The sequence below is a fragment of the Priapulus caudatus genome, unplaced genomic scaffold (genome assembly GCF_000485595.1).
Source record: "Priapulus caudatus unplaced genomic scaffold, Priapulus_caudatus-5.0.1 Scaffold1241, whole genome shotgun sequence".
Classification (NCBI taxonomy): Eukaryota; Metazoa; Priapulida; class Priapulimorpha; order Priapulimorphida; family Priapulidae; genus Priapulus; species Priapulus caudatus.
Genome location: NW_014578302.1, coordinates 9,279 through 18,047, shown reverse-complemented (window position 1 = coordinate 18,047; position 8,769 = coordinate 9,279). Strand labels below are relative to the sequence as shown.

Sequence of the window (8,769 nt, the reverse complement as noted above, 5' to 3'; positions counted from 1 at the left end):
CATCTAAATTAGCGTTGGGACATCCACTCTCAGTTCAAACTTTACTATTTCCATATGATACCTCTTCTTTTATGGAGATATAGCTTTGAATGTCACCCCTGGTTCATAGCTTTTGGGACTAGGCTTGTGGCTTAGCTTTCCTCGCCCTTCCTAACTGTTGTTATGCAGTGTGAGGAATGGTCTCTTGTCTGTTCACAAGAATGCCCCCTGTTGGGCGCGGTTACGGTACACGTACTTTCAACCCCCATCCACGCACCCCGCTTGCCACCGCCAACAGGGGGCATTTCTTGTGAACAGGCAAGAGACCATTCCTCACACTTTGCATAAACACAGTTAGGAAGGCGAGGAAAGCTAAGCCACAAGCCTAGTCAAAAGCTATGAACCATGTGTTGACGTTCAAAAGCTATATCTCCATAAAAAGAGAAAGGTATGGAAACTAAGTAGAGTTGGAGTGAGAGGTGGATGTCCAACCTAATTAGATTTAATTTTTATCGAGTTGCACGTATATATATCATCGGTAAAATTAGGCAAGCAAATGTTGAATTTCACGTATTTTGGAGTGTCATACTCCTCCTATATTATCTTACTCCTGGTACTACTACTATTACTAGATTAGATAGCCCCGCCATGAGAAACACAACAGCGTCACAGAATTGAAATTTCCTACCTATTGGTTAAGGTATAATGGCAAAACAGGACACTTTTTTGAGCATTTTCACCCATTTTGTAGTCAGATCATACTCATAGCTTCTAATTCTACAATATCATGCTACCAATTATCCAAACGAAAGTTGCCATTCAAGTATAAATACCCGGCTAAACTTCGCGGGATTTAAACGACATCATTTTGTTTACTCAGAATTATATTCCCCTATTCTGTCCTTTAAAACAAGCCAAGATCATTCTTCTGTGTTCTTGCAGGACGAGTAAATCTAAGTTGATTAGTCACAAAAACAGTACACTTTCGAGGTAGTTTCCCATGTGTGGATGTAAACATGCAAACTGCATGCAGTGCCTCTTCGCTCACTCAGGATACCACTGCCACAATGGTAGCACATTTTTTAAGTGGACGGAGCACGGGGGAAATCCAGATGAGACGGGATACTAGAGAAGCGTTGCCGAAAGGAGGTGTTGATCCAAAGTGCTGAGTGAACATCTGCGCGGCAGTTCCGCGGCAAGGCGCTCGCGACTGCGGGAACGTCCTACGACACTATGCAGCGCTGGCAGCTATGGATCCGTGCGCCGAATGCATAGGTCGGCGCACGGATCCATAGCTGCCAGCGAGCAGTCGATAATTTTACCAGGAATACAATGGAACAGCTCAGCTGCATTGAGCTGCTGTTCTTTGCAAGTTCAATAAAAATATCAAGTGTCAACACCTTCTACTTCTACACTGTGATGTATAACTTTTATTATGAACTAGCTAAAACCCGCGCTACGCGCGGGCTTAGTGACTGTGATGCATGTGTTACCAGTGCAGTAGTGTTATGTGTAAGGTGTTATATGGAGAGTTTAGTTGTTGCACATGTTTGTTTTTTATGGTTGAGATGTCAATACAAATACATGTGCAATCATGCTTACACGTAACACATTAACCATTTGTTTGGCAAGTACACAGTGAAATACACACACCCACACAGAAATGTTTTATTGTATGCTATGTACTGGTTGATGATACGGACTCCAAAATTAGAATATAGATAGATGTGAATGGGTATAACGTAAACGTAATATTACGTGCTTCGCATGTTTCCACTGTGTGCGGACCAGGTAATATTGCGTACGTGGTTGTGATCGCTTACTTCTACGCATGTTTGCACTCTGTGTGGACGACGTAATATTACGTGCTTGTGATCGGACCGCTTGTGACAGATCGGTGTTCACGACACCCGTACACTGTACAGCATTGCAGACTTCCAAAAAAAAAATCTGCTCTGATGAAATTCAACTTGTACATCTCATATGGGAAACTATGGCCAAATAGCTACTTAATATTTAACTTCATTATTACATGGTTATTTCTACTTACATTATGGGGCTTACACAAATCTCAGACACACAGACACAGAACAACACGAACGAAACAGAACAACCTGTTGAAACAAAACGAAATACAAACAGAACGAAAACAAAACAGCGCCCCCTATTTTCAGGCAAATGTTTACCTTTTTGTGTTTTTTTGTCTTTTTTAAGACCGAACAAACGGTTTTCAACCGAGTATAGTTTAGAACCCGTCCCGTGTACTCATCGACCTCTTCTGTAAATTTGGCGCTATTTGGATCCAAACTGACGGAGCCTTTCATTAACATACATACATAACATACATACATACATACATACATACATACAACATTCGCCAAATTATAGTAAGATTGTATTTTATTATGCATCAGCGGCTTCATGTAACGAGCGGCAGCTGCAGCGGATACATAAGCTGGGTTTTATAATAATACATGCGGAAATAATACGCCTCTATTCATGTAAATAGAAATGTTCACCTATATACAAACAATGACGACGTAATAATGACAAAAGGCGATATGTTCGAAAATAATGTCGGGCGGCATGAAACACCAAACATGGTAACTTGCTTTTCTAGATGAAAACGAAGCGCGCCGAATAGCAAACGAACAATTACGACCATTTCTATGAAATGTCTACCTACGTGCGTAGTGAAAAAAAGCTTGTGAATTGCCACAACTGTGCAATTGAGCGATTATACGGGTCCATGAGGTCATTCTACACATACAGCCTTCATCTAGTTAACGGATGACATTGCCAATGAAGCAGATAAACGGTATTTCACTGGGATGCTAGTTTTACATATAGAAAAAGCATCGCATACAGTTGACCACTCTATGTTTACTATCCCAACTAAAAGCAATTGGTCTACAGTATTAGGTCGTGAAATGCTTGCAGGCCTATCTGTGCAGAAGTTCAAGCGAGATGAAACATGTGCGATTGCCGTCTCATCTGGAGTTGCTATTTCTAATATATGGCTCATTATTTGCTATTCAGAATTTTTCATGGACAGATAGCCCAGAATTTAAATGGTTTTATGGGTAATTTCTCAATGAGGGCACTAATTGGTGAATATTTTCAAGAAAAAAAACATGCAAGCAACACCTCTACATTTTTATCACAGGTAGACCAGGCCCTTAAAGAGTACAACCAGAAATTGAGCATCGCTTAATTTGTCCAATTTCTTTAATGGTGAGGGAATTTAATCTCCGGGTGTCTCTAGGCCCTTTTAACTCTGTAACGATTTCCAAAGAAAGGATTTTCCGTGATGATCCATACATAAAAAAACAATTTAAAACTGACCAGACACTTGACTATTATAGTATCCACGTTGGTTTTTGGAGGAAATCATTTCATTTAATTGGTAGATTTATTTTTAGAATTCGACAAAATGATGTTACGGAGTTGAAATGTTGTTACGGAGTTGAAATTTTTGTTACAGAGTTGACATTTCTGGAAAAACCCCTGAAGTTTGCTCTTTTAGCAGCGGTCTGCCTTGATGCGATCTAAAGTAATCATGAACAAAGACCTAAAGAGCAGAGGGCCTGACATCATAATTGTAAACAACAGTTGAAATATTTAGTAGGGTCATACTCAAATTTCAACTCCGTAACGAAATCACTAAAATTCCATTTCCAGTGAAATGATACTATAGCTACAAATATGTTTTCAACTTTGTGTAATCCTATATAAAGTAATAAAGACCTAAAGAGCAGAGGGCCTGACATCATATTGTAAACAAATATTTGACATTTTAAGCACATATCACAACTCCGTAACAGTAGAGCTCAACTCCATAACAAAGTCATTTGTTATGGAGTGGAGTGTTACGGAGTTGAAATTTTTACACAAAATGACCTTCAGCCACTCAGCAGCAAGATAGAATTTGAAATATCCTGTCATATTATGGTGGGCCCTGCCCAATTAGCATGATAGACATATTTGAAAAGTTGTTCCATGGTTACCATGGATATTAATGAATGTTATGGAGTGGAGTTTAGAAAGTATACCCACCCGATTATGAAATAAGATGTGAAAATTCACAGAAACTGTGAGGAAGTGTCAACACTGAGAGCACATGACATATATGGGGGTTACACAAACTGACTTTTTACATGAGGTACATGTCTTAGTTCTACTTCCCTTCAATAGGGGGCGACATTTCATTGATTGTTACGGAGTGGAGTGGATTTGCTCGGACACCTGTATTTTCATTTTTTTTAGAAACTAGTGTATTTAATAGTTTTTTTTTGCTATGGATATTGTACTCCTACCAACTTTAAATAAAAATATGGTTATAAGAGTGTTTGAATGTAGAAAACTTGAAGAAACTGGGACATTTAATATGCTGACATAGATCTCGGACATTCTAAAATGTAGCCAAAAAACGTATTTTTCTGCCTAAAACTCAAAAACCGTGAGCAATGAAGTGTTGAAAGTTTATTTCCAAGTGGAAATACCCCCAATCTACATTTTAATGGATATAATGCTTACTGGAATTCATTAATAAAAAAATGTGAGGCCCGGACATAAAAAAATGTGAGGCCCGGTCAAAAAGGTGCCCTCATTGAGAAAATTACCCTTAATATTTATCCAATACTGCTTTTTTCTTAAAGCATGGTACCTATAATGTGGAAAATAATAAGCATAAGATAACTTTTCCAAAATTTATTACAAAATCAAACTTCATAGACTTCTCAAATACCAGAAATACTAATAATTTTATATGTTGAGTTAATAAAATGGTTCATTATTAGTACCTTAGTGGTAGACCTTAGTTTCTATGAAGAAAGTGTGCCATGTTGATCATTAAGTTTCCTTTATACAATATAAAATTAGATATATATTGCAGTTTTCTTACAGTTGCTGTTCTTTAAGCTTATTTTCAAAACAAATTACTTACTTTCAAACTCATTTAAACGAAGAAATACATTTTTAAAGGTACCTTTCAGTATAGCCCTTGTCACGTAACAGGACAGACAATTTCTGCCGGTGTCTTTAAAGTTGTGTATTAGAATCGAAGACTTGCTACATCCTCTTAAATTTTGCACAAAAACTTCATAGACTTCTCAAATACCAGAAATACCAATAATTGTATGTTTCACATATATTCTGAGTTAATAAAATGGTGTCTGTCTACGTTACGTAAACAAATCTGTCCCAGAAATTGTTTATTTGTGTCATCCCACGATTTATTCATTTCCGTGTGACAAAACATCAGACACACTTCATGTACAGTTGTTACAGAAAATAGCTATTAATTAGAGTCAAACAACACACTAGACTGATGACTATCCAAGATTTTTAGGATCACAATCATTGTTTACGTAACTTCACGTAACACTGGGACAGATTCCAATAACACGTGTGTCTATCCACTTCCCACAACACTGGCAGTGAAATGAACTTGCGAGGTTGAAAGTGCCCGTATGTTGATGACGTATGCATATACATTAACATAGTTTTGTCAAAACAGCCAATTCCCACTGGGGTCATAAGGTTACATTACGTAACACACGAAAACGGGACAGATACGATGACTTGACTCTTACAAATGGATTTTAACTGGTCACATGACTGTTCATTGACAAGTTTGTAGACACCAGAGAAGGAACAATATTGGCAACATATTTAACGTGTTTCACTTAGGGATTGGGTGCAGCAGAATTTGTTGGGGTGTTATTTTGTTCTTGAAGTCTAGGGGACAGACCGTTACGTAAACATCAGCAATATTTTCATCGGTCTGTTTTTATCAACAACGAGACAAAATTCTCAACTAAAACATATAAATCATTCCCAGAGTTCATAGTCTTCAAGATTATTTATTTACAACGATGAAAAGAAGCATAATAATCATTTAATTTCCTTCTAAATGTAGCTATTATAGGAATGTCCATTTGTGGACTAGGAAAATAAGGGCGTCTGTGATACTTGTGCTGTAAATAAAAGCAATATACCAATGAGAATATGCCAAATTTGTTTATATTATCTCTTAGACATATTAAAGTTATAAATAAGAAGAAATTATAGTATCATTCAATGTTATTTATTTTATTCAAGTAATTTTTCTTCTTGGGTGACAATATCCTGAATAGCAAATGAGTCATATATGTCAACCAGTGCTCGAAATAAGCATTGTCCGGTTGTCCGAGACAACCAGAATTTGCGCCGGACAACCTAACCAGTCTGAGACATTGTCCGGTGGACAACCAAGAAAAATGTGACGAAAAACGCACTTTATTTATGTTTTTCTCAGTGGTTCTCCAAGAGCACTTATAGCCTGGCGGCCCGCCATTAATCTATGGTGTGGGAAAGCGACGCATACCAGCTGCTATTTCCAACACTGGTATATGTCAGGTTTTCTGATTTATGAGAGGTGAACTCTATTTGGAACCAGCAAACCAGCAAGTTCACCCCTACATTTTGGTATTTTTATTCCATTACTATTTTGAATTTTCCGATGGCTTTGCCCATGCAAAACAAACAACAGTGGGGATTCATGTTGATCAAAAAGTTTAAAAAAAGAGAATTGTCGTAGTCAGAATGACGGCTGTACATTTACTCAAAAGTGCCGCAAATACCATCTCCTGCGATCTACATTTTCAAAATTTTCTGGGGGAGGACCCCCATACCCCCCCCCCTATGCCTGTTTTTCACCCTCCCTCCTTGGAATCCTAGACCCGCCACTGAACAATTACATATCTTGGGAGCCGAGCCGTAGGGTGTGGAGAGGGAGGCGAAAGAGCCAGTAAAATATTAAGTCATCCACTATTTTGCGCAGTTCGCTGTTTTTGGCCCCCCTTGTTAAAAAATCCTGGCTACACCACTGTTTTTGGGTGTTTTCTGACCATAATATTATGTGATTGAAAATAGGAGATTTGGGGATATTTTTTTGGGACAAACAGAAATTGTTGCGGACAACCTGATTTGATGCCTGGGTTGTCCGCAGGACAACCACATTTTTTTTCTTATTTTGAGCACTGTCAACGATATTGCAGCCGCTGTAAAAAATAAGCAGTTATTGTATGGTGGTGACTGGGCGCTGTTAGCATTACGAAGTCACATTGACATTGACCAGGAGAAATTCAAATTGTATGCAGACCTACGAATACTTCTATTACTTACTATTAGTATTACTACAAGTACATGTTACAATAATTAGTAGTAGTAGTAGTACTACTATTAGTACTAGAACTACTGCCACTACTCACTAGTACTAGTACTAGTTACTAGTACTAGACTACTAGCTACAAGAAACGGTATTGCTAGGGTTAGAATACCCTATATTGACGTTAGTCACACAGCCTGGTCAAGTTACTAGACTAAGTACTAGTACTAGACTAAGTTACTACTATATCATGCCACTAGAGCTACTAGAGACTACTAGTACTACTACTAATACTATATAGTATAGTACTAGAGCTAGTACTACTACTAGCTGCAACAAACGGTATTTGCAAAAGTTAGAAGACCTTTGTAAAAACAGTAAACAACACCGACGTTCGTACTACTAAGTACTGGAGTGGTAGACGTTTGCCACGTTGGCGTGGTAGACGTTCGATGGAAAGTAATCTTTGCTGCTTTTGACTCGTCACATCGAACAACCTTACAGTTCCATGCACTACAACACAGTCGCATGATATATGCATGGATGCAATATCCATGGATATGTATGAATCCGAAAGTATATATGCTCTATGCTCTATGCCTTGCTCTCAGAACATCCGGTCCATCATGGATACAGATCCGGTCTATCATCGATAGAGCTAGACTGGTACGGACCTTCACTCTGCCAAGTATCCTTGGCTACACTGAACTTATAGTTAGTGCAGCGTATGCACCGGCAGCAGTCTAGCAGCCGCGTGAACAAAAACTGCATGAAAATGCCACGAACATGGCCTTGTGGCGCCATCTACGGGACGCGATATGTTCGAAAATAATGTCAGGGCATGAAACACCCAAAATGCAAACTCGCTTTTCTACAGGAAAACAAAGCGAGCCGACCAGCAAACGAACAATAAATTTCTATGAAATCTCTACCTATGTGCGTAGTGAAAAAGCTTGTGGAATCGCCACAACTGCTCAATTGAGCGATTATACGGCTTTATCCTCTACCCGAAAGGCACTGGGTAAGATGATTCGAGTGGGGGCAGTGAAAAACGTGTTAGATCGCCGCCAGTCGGCGTTTTTGCGCTTCGCGCAGATATCCGGCTGCAGACCGTCCAGCGAATGGAGATTCATAAACAGCGTATGATTTGAAAGAGGTAAATGGGCGCACAATTCAAGTACTATTTCGTATCCCTATTTTCAGGGCTCGAATTAAGTGACGAAAAGGGCAATGCAATTTTTTTAGGGCATGTGAGAAATCGCCTTGAATTTTCTCTAAAATGGAAGGGCACAGAGACAATTTTAAAAGGCACCAAAGCAACTCTCAAAATTTGAGAAGGGCACAAAGGCACTCTTGTAAAATAAAGGAAAACTCATAACAAATTAGTACATCAACATCGTCTTGCTTTTAATGTACAAAACAATATGCCCCCATGTAAGCTTACACGGTAACACCGACCCCTGTACACTCTCTGCTAATGAATGGTTACATACTTATTTAATATAAATTAGAGACTTTAGAACATGTGAACATTACTGGTCTTCGATATAATTTGAGGCGGTTAACTTATTGGATCAACTCGATAATACTTTTTAATTTCCACAAAGAACTACCAAGAGTCGACGAACACAATTTTTTCG

The 8,769-nt window shown here is 38.6% G+C and overlaps 1 long non-coding RNA gene across 1 annotated transcript in view; it reads left to right on the top strand.

Annotated features, from left to right (window-relative positions):
• Window positions 1-8,769, top strand: part of LOC106815937 — a 21,488-nt gene that overhangs the window by 8,248 nt on the left and 4,471 nt on the right. The window contains exon 2 of the long non-coding RNA XR_001394813.1: window positions 5,102-5,115. This is a non-coding gene — a long non-coding RNA (uncharacterized LOC106815937). The remainder of the gene's footprint in view (window positions 1-5,101; window positions 5,116-8,769) is intronic.